General features: G+C 44.3%; 1 long non-coding RNA gene across 1 annotated transcript in view; it reads right to left on the bottom strand.

The window, feature by feature from the left end:
- Nucleotides 1-238: 238 nt before the first annotated feature.
- Nucleotides 239-18,068, bottom strand: part of LOC308068955 — a 49,792-nt gene continuing 31,962 nt past the window's right edge. Inside the window, exon 2 of the long non-coding RNA XR_013930221.1 lies at nucleotides 239-18,068. This exon is cut by the window's right edge and continues 12,480 nt beyond it. This is a non-coding gene — a long non-coding RNA (uncharacterized lncRNA).

Here is an 18,068-nt window from a genome sequence, read left to right as displayed (position 1 = left end):
CATTACATTATCTAGGAATTAGAAGTAAAACTGAGAAATACTTTTAGGCTGGTCCCATTACCCGTTGCAAGGGAATTGATCCTTGCAACAAATCAATAAGGTCCAACTTTACCAGGACTGGGACAAATGACACCCCATCCTAGCAGGTCCCAAGGAAAGAGCTGCATCAGCCAGCCACCAGCCCCTCACTTACTGAGCCATTTGAAATTTCTCATTTTATTACTATTTGTTTTTCCCCCCCCCTTTATCAATAAAGAAGACTCATCTAGAAGCGAGGCACATATCCAGGAACATCCACAACAGGTTACCTCAGCAGCAAAACCACCAGCTCTAAAGCGAATGTCTTGATGACCTAACGCATTACAGAGCTTGCTGTGTAATAATGCCCTGTATAAATAACAAACTGCAAAGATCATTAAAGCCAATCAGAAATATAGATTAGCCCATAAAATCTCTTTAATGTCTCCAGTATTCTGATATAGGGAAAGAGCAACCCCAGTCAGCAGGCAGAGCAGGCACTCATCAGCAACGGTGGGTTTTCAGCATCTCCATGGCTGAGGTTTGCTTCCACCTTATCGCTGCAATTTTTCACATGGTAGTCCTCCACAAGGAGAGGTGAAGTTGCTGATCACGGCCATACTTCTGCCATAGGCTCCCCAAAAGGCCAGACCCAGCCCAGCTACTCTGCCAGTCCCAGCCTCAGCACCTTGGTCCCATTTTGTGACCCCACCAGCCCAGCCAGGCAGCACCACAGGGACTTTGCTCACCCCTCCTGGGGTGCATATGGAGCAGGCGACTGTTACGGGCACACTGCTCTCTTCGGTGATTCCAAGTCATAGATACAGAAGCAAAGTTTTCATGATAAAGCATTCCTTTAGCAAAAATCTCAATCAGCTGGGGCAAAAAGCAGCTGCTTCTCATGTTCTCCACAACAGGCAGCCAAGGGACTCCACGTTCCTACGTGGCTATTCCTACTTGCCCAGCTGAGATCACATATGCTCATTTTCTGCTTTGCATAGAAGTGCTTCATGATTCTCTACCACGTCTGATATTTGTGTTTACAGTATTTCCTAATTAAATTTTATTTACTTCAGTCGACCTACAAAAAGATAATTACATTTTTTCTTTAACTAGATGCATTTACCATGCCAATATGGCATTACGCATGCAAGGAAGATAGATGGGAGAACAGGTGAGGAATAACTCACCTACATAGGTATTTTCCAAATCATCTTCTACATGCACAAAGCCTACGAATATTAACAGATGGCATATAGCTCCTGTTGAAAGGCAGACACCAAATCCCAGCCCAAAGGGCCATGTTTGTGGTCTGACTTCCCATTTCACAGCACAGCGATCTTTAAAACCTGGCAAACTAGATTCTGTGCTCATATATTCTCTAGATGAAGAACAGGGTCAGCTTGTCTACCGCCTTTTAAAACAGATGTGCTAGCAAGGAGGCTGAAACAAGAATCTTTCACACATTTTACCTTGCAGAAGATCAGACAATTTTAAGTCATGTTGTATATGTTAATAAAAGCAATTCCTTAAGTTGCTGTTTAATATAAGAAGTGCCTGGTACAGCAAGTAAATACAGCAATTAATATTAGCTATAACCTTACTGCAACAATTTTTCTTAAAGAATTTTTTTTTAAGATCCACAACTTGTGCTGAAAGCACATTTACATTTTATTACCCCTAAATGCTTAACTACCATAACTAATGCTTGATTAATAAATAGTTATCTACCGCTGCTACTTTAAACCTCGCAATTTATATGCAATTCTCTCTCACCATTGAGTATTGCTCCTTCTTAAGCAATAACATAGGAAGAAAAGGATCAAAATAAGGAAAACAGGTTTAATTCATAGTATCTCATAAGCCACAGTTTATTGTTCTAGCCAAGCTCATTAAATGCCAGGTAAAGCTATAAAGTTTATAGGTCTATTTAAAAGTGAAATTGGGGAACAAAAATTTCAGTATGTTCACGTGGCCAGTCTTCCAAATTGCAAATCTCTGCTGGACACATCCATTTCAGAGACTTCTCGAAGGCAGCAGAAAGTTCTCAATGCTGCTGGGGTATCCTGATCCCAGCCACCTTCAGCACCTAGAATCAACCTCCAAATGACGAGGGGTGGGGGTGGGGGTTTGGGGATTTTTTTTTTATTGTTGTTGGTTTGTAATTGTTGGGGTTCTTTAAATAATCAGGCACTATTTTTCCCTTTCTTTATTAATAATTTATTGAACATGCTAGTATCTATGCCAGTATCTCACTGAGTTTGTAGCTATTGAAACATGAAGGCTTTTGGACTAATTTGAATTAAAATGAAACCTCATGGATAATATTTGTTTGCTTCCAGGCTTTCACAATGGAGCCTTCAGGAAGAAAGAAAAAAAAAAAAGGGGGGGGGGGAGAAAAAAAAAAAGGAAAAGAAAAATTGCAAAAGAAAATATGAATTGGACTTCAAAGCTGTGAAAAACAGACTCTGGCTAGAGGCCTTACCTGGGGTGGCTACTTTTTCAAATGCAAATATCTAAGACATTTAAGTATGGATGAAGCAGACCTCAGGTGCTTTCTCTTGCTTCAAATGTTCTCTCCCGAAAATTCATTTCCTAAACTCTTGTGCCTTTCAGGTGCCAGCTGATTTAGCAGCTCCAGCTTGCTTTTCTTGGAGATAAGTGATGCTCAGGCTGGGAGCTGCAGCACCATTCCCAAGAACCAGCCCTGTTTGCTCTTCACCTTGATGCTTGTGGTGGTCCACAAAGCCCAGGGAGGTAAGCAGTTTTCCATGGCCCTGATCCTGCATGCTGTACCAGATGTCGTTGTTAAATAAGTTTCCAATTAAAATTTTTTCAGCAGAACTGCACTGCTGGATCCGGTAATGCGACAGTAGAAACCCAGTAAGCAGCAGAATTAAGAAATCTTCCAGTTTGGCTGGTTTTAAAGGAAAACAGCACAGTCAATGGAAATCTCAAAGTGGAGCCAAAAGGAGGAAAGCAGAACTGACAGCTAAGAATCAGCTTTTGCTCTGGTTTTTCAAGACATCAACAAAGGTTACAACCTGCTGCATAGCAGCTGTGGACAGAGCTGTCATTTTGGATTTAATTTTGTAACATCTGCTTTTGAATTAGGAAGACTTCAAAACTGATTAGGAACAGGCTTTTCTTCTGCAAATGCTTATAACAAGAAATGCTATCTCACAAGCCATACAGCCTTATAACCCTTTGGCTAGCTCTAGAGATACATTAAAAAAAAAAAAAAATCCACCCCCATAATCACAGCCTTTTTATCTTGGCAGGTCCTACCCAAGTGCTCAGTAGTCTGAATTTTCCACTGCTATCAATAGTGTTAACAACTAATACTCGGTAATTTTTCAGAACTCCTTTCAAGCCTTTCGGGAACTTACTTGAATGAAATATTAACAGGAAAAGTGTTCTGAAGTACTAATAAATTTGTCTCTCTCCAGCCTCTAACGGAGATGAAGAGCTTTACAGCAAATTTTCAAGTTCTCTTTTGGTCCTGCAGGTCTGCGGGATGTCGGTCGGTAATAGCATCCCTCAGGCCAGCAGCCCAACCGCACCAACCCCCTGCAAGCAATAGGATCACCAGGACAGTCCTTCCACCATCGCAGGTCACAGCATCCTCCATCCCCATGTCCACGGATACCCTTGCTTTGTGTTTAAGCAGTCAGCCACTTCTCAAAGACAAGCAGTCAGGTTGATAAATGTGTTTAGCTGCCTAAAGATGCAGAAAAGCACCCAGGGAGAGCTGTGGAAATCCTTTAAGTGAGTAACTCCAATTTAATCTCTTGTCTGCATGCATAACCCCCCCATGAATGCTACGCATCTGGCAGCGGAACTGGTCTGAAACCAAGCAAAACAGAACGTTTCTGCTTATGCAAAGTGTTGCCTTTCTACTGCAGGGCACCTTTTTTCAAGGTTAAAAAAGCAGCCGGCAGCTCCATATCAGGCAATGCACCTTCGGTCAGCAGCATGCAATAATAGAGACCATCCATTCCCCATAGACAAGAGCGCAACGCTAAGGTGTCTGCACATTTAATTGAGATTATGGTGGGAATTAATTATAAGATTAACAATCTCCTAAAGTGATATGACAGAGCAATACCCATAACTGCAGTACAAGTTTGATAGACTATGAGATCATAAAAAAAAAAAAAGTGCTATTGAAGTTCATGTGAATGAAAAGAAAGTGATATGTGACACTCCTGGAATGAGGCGGTCATAAAGTATGTTTGTATGGCCCCAAAAATTCTTCTTAGTTCAAAAATGTAAGAGATATTTCAAAATGTGTACCAAAAAAGGAGAGTGAGATTGATCCCAGGCAGGCAGCACCAAGAACAGACGTGGCAAGCTAATCCTACAGCAGCAGTGGCAGAAGGATGAAAAATTAAGAAATCAAATTGCTCATTGTTTGTGTTGGTTGCCTGTTTTAATCCAGTTATTAATGAGTTATTATGCTGCAAAATTCGAGGGGATAAAAATCCATTACAGGTCTTCTCTATACCCTGCTCTGAGTAGACTTTGTCTAAAAGAACCGTATTTTAATTTATTTGCCAGATGTTTTCAATACGGTCCTTTAATACAACATTGTGTTGAGAATTTCAGACTGAAAGCCGGGTTTGCTGCACTGTTTCTATTTTTCAGTTTTTCAGCTCTTCTGCCTACACAAATGAAACAACACACCAAGGGAAGGCAGCCCATCCATATAAAGCATTAATAAACTTTTCATAATAAAACATTTCTCCAGGCATCAAATCATGCCCTCACTAAGGACACTGGAGTTTTACCATTAGCTTCAGCAGAACCAAGACATAGTCTCCAGCTATGTATTTCATATAAATTACATTGCTATTAGACTTGACTCCAACAGAAATTACATTCATACAAGCTCCAATCCAATAGTCATAACCTCCAAAACACTTCCAAATATTTTCTTCTTGCTTCGACTCCCATGCGCAGAGGGTTTTTTCCCCTCTTTCAGTACTACAGCGATTAAGACAAATTACCGAGATTCATTTTTCTTCTTTTAGGCTTACATCAGGAATTGCATACATCAGGTGTATTTTAAAAGCAAAACTTTATTTTTCCAAACCTGGCAGCTACAGACACCAGCCGCAGCACGGTGCACAGACACACGAACCCACAGTCCCAGAGCTGCACCAGGGAGGTCGGGCTCAGCCTGGAGCCTCCCTGCTTGACAGTAGCTGAGCACATCATCAACTGGTTTGATATCAAGGAGGTAAGGCTCCTGCTTCAAAAGAAGGGCTAAGAAGCTCACATAATAAATCCTACTTCAGTTCTGCCTGCATGCCAGGGCACCCAGCTTTCCCCTCCCCAAGCGGGTGCCTTGGCTGTGCCCCACTCACAGGCAGCGGGGGGAAGCCAGAGCTCCAGCAAACGTCAATGTTGAGATTTATAAATCGGTACAAACTTCTGCATCCTACAAAGCACACAAGTCCACCCACGTTGAACACAGCAGCCACAGCTTGTCCAAGGCAACAGCCGCCTACACTACCTCTGGTCTAAGCCACCATCCAATACACCTCAACTTCAGCCTAAGAAACATCCCAGACTGTTGAAACCAGCCACGCAGAGGTTTTGGGAGACCAAGGAGCATGTGTAGCCTCTCCTGACAGAGCTTGAAAGCCAAAAAATATTTTTAAATGGTTTTAATTGGATGGAATGATAGGTCTATCCAAACAGAGAAACCCAGAGCCATGACCAGGATCTTCCAGGACTGCCTCCCATCTCTCTGATGCTGCCTGGTACCAACCTGTCCAGCTCATAGTCCAAAACTCATAAGCAGTTTTGGGTGAGGTACTTTTTAAACTGCATTTTCCTCATGAATTGTTACTTGTAGGTGAATTCTCTCCCCCTGCCAAGCTTCAATATCTCCTTTCACCACAAAACAAACCCTCCAATCTGTTATTCTGAGTTTATATCCAACTTATTTTAAGAAAATTACATCTGGAAAAGAATGAAAGTAAGCTGCCCAGCAATGCAGAATTCAGCTTTCCGAGTATGAAATTCAGTTTTATTTTGCATTTCTAAATCCCACTTTCCTAAACCTCTGTTGTCCCAAAGTCAGCCAAGACCATGTTCCAGACACCCCCAATATCAAATGGGCATTCATCAAGTAACCCACAGAAAGCAGGGAGGCAGGCAGTGCATCTATATTGCAGGATGCTGTCGTTATCCAAAGCAGCCTTAAACAAGATAATAAGTGCTAAAAATGGTGAATTAATTTATGTTAGTGTCCCTGCTTTACCAGCTAGACAGGTCATTTAAAGCTGTTGTGAACATTTTTACACCACGCTGCAGACAGCAGTAGAGACATTTTCAAAACTCATCCTGTAAAGCAGTACATTCTAATTATTATTTGTTTTGTCTTCTGTTTAGGGCTTTACCCATTAAGTGGTGGAAAATCAGGAGGATATATGCAATAGTTATTCTTTTGTCTTCTTTGCTATTAAATTCCTTTTCTAGCTTATGTCAATGTGTAAGTAATTGTGCCAACACGTAAGTATTTATGTGCCTGACCAAAAAGCACATTAAAAAAATAAACAACACTAGTTGTTTAGATGCCAACTAGAGACGCTGTGGTCTGCAGACATTTTACTGCTATTTACAGGCAAAGGGGCATGTCATTTCTTCGGCTTTTTTGATACCCTGCCCCCCTCTTCGATTCCCTGTGTTCCCACAGCTGACAGCCCCTTAGTGCCACAATCTCTGGCTCCCCAGGGCTTTTCTGTAACTCAGCAAAGGCACCTTTATTCTGCGTCACAGGCCTGGTTATGCTAACATGCACGCAAACTGCAGACGATCTAGATTATCAGCACAGCCTTCCTCCCCCCGCTCCCCCTCTGCCCCTTGCAGAGGCGACGCTGGGACCCACGGACAAGCTAGACATCGCCTTTGCTGTCCCAGCACCTGGCGCACGCACCGAGCAAACAAGACAACAAATCGTCTTTGGAAGTTTCTTGCCTACACAGCTCAAAGGCACCAACCGGGGCAACCTGCAGACTCCACCAAAAGCCAGATCCTTGTTTCCCCTCCGAAGGCCGCCTTGCTCTCTCATGCGGGACATACCTTTTTGTGCAATGTGCCCCTGGGGGCTGCGGTGATGGGTTAGCCAATTATACAGAGAGAAGAGGAATTTGATGAATGGATCATTTTTGGTGCACTCTGCACTTTTGACTCATAAATTCCACAGAAAACAAGGTAAATGGAGCATAACTTATTAATGAACAGAGCCCTAAATATCAAATGATCTGCTGTGAATCATCAGCTGGAATTGTAGAGCCTTCATATCACACTAGTTATAGCATGCTGCAGCGCTTCAGCAATGGACAAACTCCGCAGCCCGGCGGTAAGTCTTACAAGATAATCTAGGAAATAACATCCCGCTTTATTTAAAGCCCAGTACAGTGAGAAGCTTGCCAGACCTTCAAACTGTGACCTCCAGAGAGGGTGATCTTGCAAGACTCACCTTGCATTACAAGCCTGAAAGCACCATTAAGACCATGATGAATGGGGAGCCTTGTGAGAGGCGCACACACACCCTAAATCCCACCAGGAAGCTGGGGGGAATTCGGACAGCTCCGAAAAGGGACTCCAGTGAGGTCTCTGTACAGTGAGGTAACTTGGGAGCAAGAGCTTCTCATACTGCATCACTTCTACCCCTCCACAGATAGATAAAAATAGACAATCCTACCAGGTTTGCAAGTCCACCAAAATCCAGATTAAGCCTGAAGCACCACACTGACTATTCCAAGAGCACACCTCAGGGCAAGGTAAAGAACATAATGGACCTCCATTTTCTACTTTTCTAAAAGTTATTTTTTTTAAGAGTTGAAAAAGCGCAAAAGAACAAGAGAAAAACCATACACCTAGGCACTTCTGCTGAAATTATCCCTATCTGCGCGAGGACCGTGGGTACATAGATGAGTGTGAGCGTACACACACGTCCATTCACTGACCATTTACCAGTCACAATGAAATACCTGGTCTGGGCATTTCCCTCATCACTGTTCTGGTTCGAGCTGACTAGCTGGTTCCTATGCTGCTTCTTTCACAGTGCAATCTCTTAGCATCTCTGGATCTTCTGGAGTTCTCTTTTCTGCCATTTTCCAATTTTCTTTCCCACCTAATTTTTTCTTAAGTGTTCTGAAGCATTTGGCTACAGCTCCGCCTCCTAGTACTGAGCTCCAGTTACCCGTGTGCTGTAGAAATATCTTCAAAGAAAGTTTTTTGTTTGCTTGTATTGACAGAAGTAATCATAACAAAGAGTGCTCACTTACTTTCTAAACGCCATTTCTTCCTGTGTATGAATATGTCATCTTTCAACTGTCAACCCTCTAAATAGGCCTGAAGTGAGTTTCTCCTGCAAATGCATCTCTTCTTGCAGCAATATCCTCTCTGCATTCTCCTTTCCTTCCTACCCGTGTGCACATCATCTCGTTCAAATAAACCATCTGCCAAAATTTCCAACCAGCAGATAGCAATTAGAACATAAAAGCAAAATAAACTACCACTGCTTGATGCTGTGCCATAGGCAGGGTAGTCAGTAAAAAGTTACTTCATCTGAAGTAGATATTTGAAATATATTGCTATAAGATCATTTTTCTGAAAGCTCCGCGACCACCCTCATCAACCACCTGTAAGGCTTCAGCTGCACCTGCCAGGCAGAGCAAGTTTCTGGAGACTGTTACACAAAAATAACTAGACAGTTCATTTTAATCCGACTTGAAAAGCAACAAACTGAAAAAAAAAAAGAAATAAAACATTTACCATGGAAATCAACAGAAAGAAATATATTTCTACCAGCAAGATGGGAACTCCTATCGAATGGAGCTGGGAATTCTCTTCCTGAGCCAACAAGGGAACACCGTTACTCCGGCAAACCTGTATTTCCCCTGTACTGATATAAAGGCGTATTATTAACTAGTAATTAAAAATGTGAAAGATAAACCAGCAAAGGGAATTAAGAGATCAGCAGCAATTAACTCTGTCTACAGGAGACCCTTTACAGCCTGACTTTGCTATTTTCATAACAACACTGATTTGAGGCAGATCTTCCTAGAGATACCGCCACTGCTAAGAGGAAAAAGGTCCTGCTCCTTTTGTCAGCTTCAAGTGAATATTTCATAGGTGGCCTGAGATAACACATGCTGTTTACTTAGCTAGCATATGACAAATAAGCAAGATTTGCTGCTAATTCCCAATACCGATGTGCTGAAAGTGTTTCCTGCTGGAAACAGAAGGCAGCAGGGTAAGGCTGAAGTTACCCATCTACTTGACTAATGCGTACTGCTTGCTTTGGCACCCCCTGCCACGACTGTCCCCGCCATCGGCAGCGTCACCCTGACAGAAAGGAAAATAGTGTTAATGCATTAAATTGAACAGCGAAATTACATGGGCTGCCTCTCCGAGACAAAGTGTATTAACTACTGATAAATTCCACTTCTCTTCAAAATTAGAATTAAAAAGTCACTAGCCAATACCTGCAGAAAACAAATTACATCCCTAGAGCTATCCAGCACCTGTGCTTTGTCCACAGATGCCACTGAGAGCCAGAGCCACGAGCAAGAAACTAGATATCATGAGCAGCTCTCTGACTTACAGAGGGGAAGCAGAGACTCAGGGAGACAAAGTACTCCCAACCCCAGCCAAGAAACCTCTTTTCACATCACCTATTTCCCTCAAATCCATCCCTCTTCTTACACCTAAAGGAGAAATAGACTCGTTCAGTGTATATATTAAAAAAAAAAAAAAAGATAGAATATCAAGAAGAAGAAAAACCCAAACAAAACCAAAACCCCAAAAAACAACTGATCTTATCACAAGTGATCAATCATCTTAAAAATCTCTTCGGAGGTGCTAAATTATCAGAGAGAGCACCAGGAACAATTTACTGTCTCTCCTCATGTATATTTTGGTGATTTTGGGAGCAGTCAGGTATACCAAGATACATCTTCCTGGTCTGCTCCAAGGGTTGTCTTCATTCTTCATTTGCTAGATCATGTTGAAAGCAGAAAAATGCAGATTTCCATGGCAGCAGCAGGTGCTACCTGAATAGATCAGGGCTGATGAGAGCACTCCTAAGGGGGAGAACACTGTGTTCCCCCCGACTTCCCTCCAACATTGTCAAAGGCTTTGCACAGCACCACTCAACACCTCTGTCCTGGTACAAACACAACAAATAAACTCTGAAAAAGCAAAATTTTTTTTCTTCCCCTTTTTGTATTTAGAATAATGGCTTTTCAACAAGCTAAATGGGAAACCCATTAATGTGTTTCCATGGGCAAAGCTGGAGAACGCTGTAAATTGCCTTGCTTAATGGACTTGGGAATTCAGTTAGCCATTCAGAAATTCCAGACCTTTAAGTGAGGCTGAATCAAATGGTCTAGTCCTCAGGAAGCGAGCACACACGGTTTTGCAGCTCTGTGGGTATCATTATTTATGTCTGTTGAATTTGATGGAGCAAATGCCTTTTGGAATGGGGGAGCAGCTGCATCCACCGTCCCTCCAGCAGGAAAGCACTGACAACCCCCGCACCCCAAGCAACTCTGCGGCCTTGCCGTCCTTCAGGGCTCCACGTAATTTCAATCAGCACAGGAAAACTAGTAATCGAAAGGACCCGTGGGCATCCGCATCTGGCTCTAAGTGTGCTGTAATGACCAACAGCTTGAGTGGGTTGTTTTGTAGGGTTTTTTTAAGATATTCAAAAGAAAATCAACTCATTAGACTGTTTTCCCTGCCACGGGCAGTGACAGCCCAGGAGGAGGTAGAGGAGAGGCAGTTGCCCACGCCGTGCCACCACCTCCCATGCCTGCAGAGCTGCTGCCAAGCCCAGGAGCCTGATTAGAGCAGATTGTGTTGGGTTTGGGGGTGCAACCTTTGCAAAGGAGCAGCCACCGGCATTCAGCACCTCTCACCGTGCTGTGAGCTGTGTTTGCCCAGGAGGAGAAAGCCCAGGCGAGAGCCTGGTCCCCAGCCCAGGCTGGCAGAGGAGCACAGCCCTGGCCACACTCATCCCCTGCTCCGGGCAGCATCTGTCACTGGCTTGCACACATGAGCTGCAGGTGAAAAATTCAGCCTGATGGCTCTGGTGTTCAGAACAAAGCAGAGTCCAAAGGTGAGGCTCTTCTTTCTATTGCAACTTACTTACCCCACTTATTTATTTTTTAAAAAACATAAAAGTTTAAATAATAGCACTGGCGTGGTCATTCTGGCTGGGACTGGCTGCCAGCCCGTGTTAGGATATTCTGACCTCGGGACACATTAGATGAGGGTATGACCCGGTGTCTGGGGGGCTGCTTCCCCATCCCCTTGAGTTGCTGCTTGATATGCTGAGACATAAGGCAAGATTTAATATCACATAGTACCTCTGCCTCACCGTGGGGCAGCCAGGCACACACAGCTCTTAGCCCATCAGATCCTGACTGTGACCATGTAGCAAATAAATACACCAAGGGGGCACACAGCCTGCCCGCGGCAGGGGGGCTGCCTCCAGACCCAGCACTACCTGAGCCCTCCCTCACCGAGACCTCGGGATCCCACAGCCAGTGCAGGAAAAGCAAGGACGTTTTGTTCTGCACGCACGAATCCTATGAAGGCAGGACTATAAGCAAACGAGGAAGAAGCCATAGGTGAACTAATGTCCTTTGCAATTTATGTAGAGCATAAAATACACCAGAGAGCACAGGTTCCAGGTCTGATCACTGCTAATTTACAGAAATGTGCAAACATGGGTACACACACACCCCGATGCCAATAATAAAACATTCATCTCCACAGCTGGGACCTAAAGCAGAACTAAAACATACTGAATATACTTAATTCTTTTCCCTCCTGTGTACCTCACCTGCTCAGAGGACTTTTTTTTCCCCCCACTCAAAATTGAAATGAGAAAAAAATAAAAACACAAATCACTTGTAGGATTAGACCCTGAAAACCAGATTCCAGCTGGGAGCTCAGGCACCTGCAGAGCAGTATTTATAAATGAAAGCACTGACATGACTTTAAATACAGTATCGTCAGAAACTTAATTATACAGCAGCAAGTCTCTAATTAGAAGTCACAGAGCAATATATTGGCTTTGTCATGTGATTTGACACTCTCCAAACTGCTTTCCCAGGGTTGTTTGTGTCATCTGTCTTGGGTTTGAGCAGTGGTGTTTGTTTGCAGGCTGCGGTGGGATTAGCCCTATTTATCTTCATGGGCTTTGTTTCCTCGAACACGGGCTGTTAGCACGGATTTCTTGCAGCGCGCCAGGAGAAGCCTGGACTTTGCTTCTCCCAGGCCAGCAGCATGTTTGCACTGGCCCAGGCAGGGTATTGTGGACACCCAAAAAAAGCTCCATCACGTTCAGGCTGGCACATGTACATCCCACCAGCGGGATGAGCTCAGCAACACCAGCTTTGCCCCAGAACCGTGCTCCAGCGCCTCCATGTCTCATGGCATGAAGTCCCTCTTGCCTCTGCAAGCGCAGGCTGAATAACGTTTGCCAGAGATTGGCAAGAAGAAAAACACGTTGAAGAGAAATGGGTTGTTTAATGGCATTACAGGGCCTGGGGAGCTCATTTTTTCCTCCCGATTACATTTTTGTGTGCTCACGCCCCATATTCCTTGTTTTCGTTCTACTTCATTAAAGATACTCTTCAGTAGCTTCTCCATTTTGCCTGTCTTGGGGCTGCAGATCTTGACCCGAGAGATCCTGTGGCACCTCTGCAACACCAAGACTAAGAATAGGCGTAAACTGAGCTCTGTTTGGTTGGGATTTACCATCCGGCTCCTGATCACGCACGTAACACTCATACTCTCAGTCTGTCCTCCTCAGCCTGGTACCCTCCACGCTTTGGTTTGGAGGATGTCTCCTCCTCCGGCTTCTTAACAGTTGGAGCCCTTGTCCTCACCTTCCTATCCCTTAACAGCTGGGTTTTTTGAAGATGATGTTCTCATAGCTACATGTTGTGGGAGGCTGTGTCTGATAAAAGCTGGTCTAAAATAAGCTGTTTGGGTGCTTTTTAAAATATCAGAAATCAAACAGCGGGGAATCACAGCTGGGTACATGCAGTGCCGCTGCAGAACGACGCTGCAATAAAACCAGTCCTAGTCCTGTTGGGGTGAAAATAAGTTCTGGTTCACTTCTCCCCCGTGGGAACCCACACAGCAAGCAGGAGGTGGGATGCAGGAGAGGCAGGGGTGTGTGTGTGAAAGGAAATGTTTAGAGGGAAGGAAGCCCGTGCTGAGGAAACATCTACTTATGATAAATCAGCCTGAAAGTTTTAGAAGCCATGTAGTTTCACACTGAAATGTTAAATTAGTGCCTGTAATTAAAATCAAATATTCTGTAAAAGTGTAAAGTGTTATTATTTCAAACTTAAAAAAAAAAAAAAAGTGTTTCTAGAGAAACACTCTGAAGAAATTACTTGAAGAACTAAAGGTACATGTCTTTTGTTTTCCACATAGTCATGTTTTCATTTGACTGAATTTCTGCAGGTACAGTATTGCAGATTCTTCCTCCTCCTTGGGACACTTTCTTGGCTGCTGAAATGCTGCCTCAAAATACAGACACCAGCTTGTGAAGAGTTATTTCAGTTTCAAAGTCTGATTCTTTCTCTAAACTGAATGAGTATGATTTAAACACTAGTTGTGTTCCCCTGACTTGTGTATTTTTTTAACCCAGGTATCCTGTCGGAGTCAGTAGATACAAGTAGACAAGTAGATAAAAGTATTCCAGGTTGGGTGCCACAGCTGAAAAATAAATTTATTGTATCCCATATTTCTGTCTCTGTCACACCATGTGTTTCCAGGGCTTCCCAACTAATTGAAGGAAAGACAAAATAACACTAATCGCTATTGTGTCATGCTTGCATTTCATCCTCTGGCTGCTTACCCTGACGCACCTCTTGCCTGGGATGCCCTCCCCCACATTACATCCCTGTCTGCCCATCCTTCCCCTCCCGTCCTGCTCACCCTGCTGCGGAGGTGCCATAGGGTGTCTCCGGTCGGGATCCAGCTGTGCTAGCTTCGCTCCTGCTATTCCTGTAACACCTGGAGGCTGGTATCTGCAGCACCAAATTTTGAAGCAGAGATTACAGAACTGTAATTACTTGAGCTGGAAGCTTCCAGCCCAACTGATTTGTCCTGTCATTTAAAAATCTACTTGTTTCCAAACACAGTCGGGAGAGATATAAACACGCAACCCTCTGGCACGGGTCCAGCCAGCACTGACGGCGCTGTGCCGCACACGGCATCACAAGAGAGATTTTCCACGGCTAAAAAAAGATAACAGTGAAATTGATATTATATCTTAAACCAGGGCTTGTGAGAAGCTGAGACAATAAATCCACTCCACTTGAGATAGCCTGAAGAAAGGCAACCTTTTCCCTATCGTTTATAACCCAGAAGGCTGAAATGAGCACCCAATCCAATTACGTTATATTTTTATTTACCTAATCTAGCAGCAGATGGCCTTTAAATTTTCCTAATTTTGGAGATGTGCTCAGGCAGAACTGGCAGCGCTGCTCACATCCCCCACAGGGAGGGGTTTGATGACAGCCCCGCGCAAGCCGTCACTCGGTTATTGCCTTTCCAGGCCTCCACTCATCAGACCCTTCCCTTGTAATTAGATACATATATTTTCTTTGTCTTCCCATTGGATTATGAGGTATTTAAGGCAGGTATCATCTTTTTGAGCTATGGTTGTACAGTATCTAACACAAGCAGAGCCTAACCCTTGGCTGGAGCTCCTAATCACCACGGTAATGAAAATATTTCATTTTCAGTTGTAAATTGAAGAGTTGGTTCTCAATTAGCAGGGATAACCAAAGGATAAATACATGAAGTGTAGCAAAAATATGGCTAAAAAGGCATGTGATTTAGACTGAATACAATATGTTTTTATAGTTTATGTATGAAATTAAATTATTGAATGAAGCCACGCTCCCTTTGGTGTGTCAGCTCTATCGACCATGTGCCAGTGAAAAGGCTCAAGTTCACAGATTCAACTGGAAATATTTCATTTTTCTTCCTTTTTTTCTCCAGTTCTTTAGGAATATTTTTGGGTGGGATCCCCTGCCTTGCTCCAAGAGGAAACTCTCTCCAGCCAAGGACAGGTCAGAAACACCCCTGCCATCAGCTGCAGCATCTTCCAGCAGCTTAAACCACCCATATCATTGCAGCTCACACTAACCGCCCACCTAACACTGGGCAGAAAACACTGCATACCCCTATGGAAACACGGCAACAACATTTGCTCACAATTCACTAAAGTTATTTTAAGCTTCATTTTCTTAATTGGGTGTAGAGCAGAAGTGCCTCTGGAGGCCAAGGATGAACATTTTCTCCATTTAATGGTGGTTACAGCTGAACAAGTCACAAACTCCCCATGGGCCCGAATCCCACTGATCCAGTTGTACCTGAACACCATAACTCAGCACTGAATTATTCCCAGCCTCTATCAGTGCAGAGGTGAGAATCTGTCTCCGTTTCTTTCCAACTCCATCTCCTTAGTAAACACCCTCACAAAGTGCATTTGAAAAAGAGGGAAAATGACCCAATCCATGGACAGATGGTGGCATAGGAGCATTGCATCTTCCCCCCAATGCATCGATTTCCTTTGCCAGTCCTTGCTGCACAGCAGACAATGAAGCACTGATACAAGTGGCCAGCAAACAGCCCGAGAAATTGGGAATGAGTGGTGCAACTGGAAAAGCACACAGTCCAGGAAAACACAAGGAGAGAAAGCCAAGGCTCTGAAAGGTGTTGGCTTGGCGGTTCTGTTTTTCTCTCCCTGTTTAGCAGGTGTCAGATAGAAACAGTTGGAATTCAGGAAAAAATTATCCAAAACTAACGCCTGTGCACATTTTCTCTCGCACAGAAGCAAACACCAGCTGTTCCAGCACTTCTTGGATGGGAGACATGCTGGTAATGGAGCAAACATCTCGTCCTGGCCCCTGCTTGAGCCCGAGCCTTCCCCTTGCCTCGTTTTACCCATCGACTGCATCCCACTGCTCTTTTGCAGAAGCAACCCTTCCAGGCTATTGCACCATGCACCACAAAACACCAAGGCCTGAGGGCACTTGGTGGGCTGGCAGCTGCGGAAGGCAGGCTCCATCGCCTGCGATGCAGGGCCCCCACCCTCGGGTCCGGGGACCGCTCCCCCCCTTGGACAGCGGCAGGGGCACACACAGCCACACGCCAGCCCACCCAGCCTCTCCGACACCACAGCAATTTTCTGAAACACTGTCATTTTGTGGGAGGGTAGAGGGGCTGCTCTTTGCTCCCACCTTCTCAGCTCCACTGGCATTAGCATCACCAGAGCCTGAAAAGCTTCACCATCCACCAGTGCTGGCAATGCCATGTCTCCCAGTGAGGCTTAAAGCCATCTCAGCAGCCTGAGCCTGCGGCTGGCTCGTCCAGCCTCCAGCAGGAGGGCTCACGACAGCCTGCAACTACTGAAATTCAGTCAACAGCAAGAAGAAAAATTTGTATTATTTATCAAATGTCAATCAGAACTTAGTTTTGCAGATAAAAGCTACAGAATGTGTTCTGGAGCAAATTTGGGAATGCTCCTGGAATATCATCTTGACATAGGGACCGGAGGTAAAGTGAAAAAAGTAATAGTTTATTAAATCAGCTGTTTAAAAAATAATAAAAAAAAAATAAAAATACAGCACACAAAAGGGTCTTGAACTGCTAGCTGACCAAGAGGGAATAAGAAACAAAGGTTTTAAAGAAACCTTATTTGGATGTTTATGTGCAAATGTGAAGATGAATTCCTGTCTGTTCAGACCTATACAACACCAGGAGTGTAATTTCTGAGTTATTTCATCCTTACCGTTCACGTCAATGAATTTACATGGCTGTAGCAGCTACAGAAAACTTCACAAAGCAAATAACTGGTGCCTCTAGAAATGTAACATCCACCCTGACATGACCGCGTGCAGCTGGACTGTGGCAGGAGGTGGGCTGCGTTGCTGCCAACATGAAATAACGCAGCGCCTCCCGTGCAGCATCCCGTGGGCACAGCTGAGGGGTCACCTCCCGGGTACCAGCTTCCCGAGGTGGTGGGGTAAGGAAGTGCCCTCTGTGCACTAAGCCTCTAGATCTCCTTCCATCTTCAGGAACAAACCCCAGAAGCCTTTCAGCAACACGAGGAGCTCATTTATTGCAAGAAAACCTGATCTGTAACTGAGCCACGAGGTACCAGAGGAGCTGGCTATCCTCATCTTTCAGCACTTTGACAAGCCTCATCTTATCCCCACATAAAAGGATTCCCTACACATCCGAGTGCCGTGTTCCAGGCAGCCTTCCCTACCCAAGGCAGCGGTTTAATCTTCCCTTATCTCGACAGACTGGATTGAAAGAGGTAATCCCCTGGATGTCAGGCAACCTCCTTACAGATGTGCCGAGACCCTTCCCATCCCACAGAGGTTTGGGTGCCCATTAAACCCTCGGACCGCTGCAAACACTTGTGAGCCCAGCCCGGCTGTAACAGCCACTGGTGAGGGGACACGCTCACCCTCCAGCGCGGTCTGCAGAGCCCAGGCACCTCCAGGGTTGCTCAGCTGAGCTGCTGAGGATAAGCAAGTTCATCCTTTCCCCCCTGCCTCTCCTCTGCCCCACAGAGCCTGATTGAATCGAAGTACCCTTACAAGTAAAACACAGACTTCAACAAATCCGTATTTGCATAAACCTGTGATTTTGCGAACCACAAAATGTGATATAAATTACTCTGAGACATTTTCCCCTTTTCTTTGCCTTTTAGCAGAGCAAAATATGATTTACATTCAGTTTGCAGGCAAATCAAGTGAAATGCTTAATTATAAATAGTACTTGTAAATATAATCCTTTCAGCTGGAGTATTTGCATAGTGAAAATGAGAGAGACCTTAATAATGATTTCAGTTACAAAACTTAATTAGACCTGTTTCTCATTCTGGTTCAGGCCCTGTGCGATGCTGTGGTGTAAACGTACACTTACTCGATGGCACCATGACACACGCCAGAACAGACCGTCAGTGGGTGCAAGGCGCCCAT

Source organism: Falco punctatus (genome assembly GCF_963210335.1).
Source record: "Falco punctatus genome assembly, chromosome: 8".
NCBI classification, from domain to species: Eukaryota; Metazoa; Chordata; class Aves; order Falconiformes; family Falconidae; genus Falco; species Falco punctatus.
Note: the sequence above shows the minus strand (reverse complement) of the source record. Positions and strands in the feature narration are given on the sequence as shown.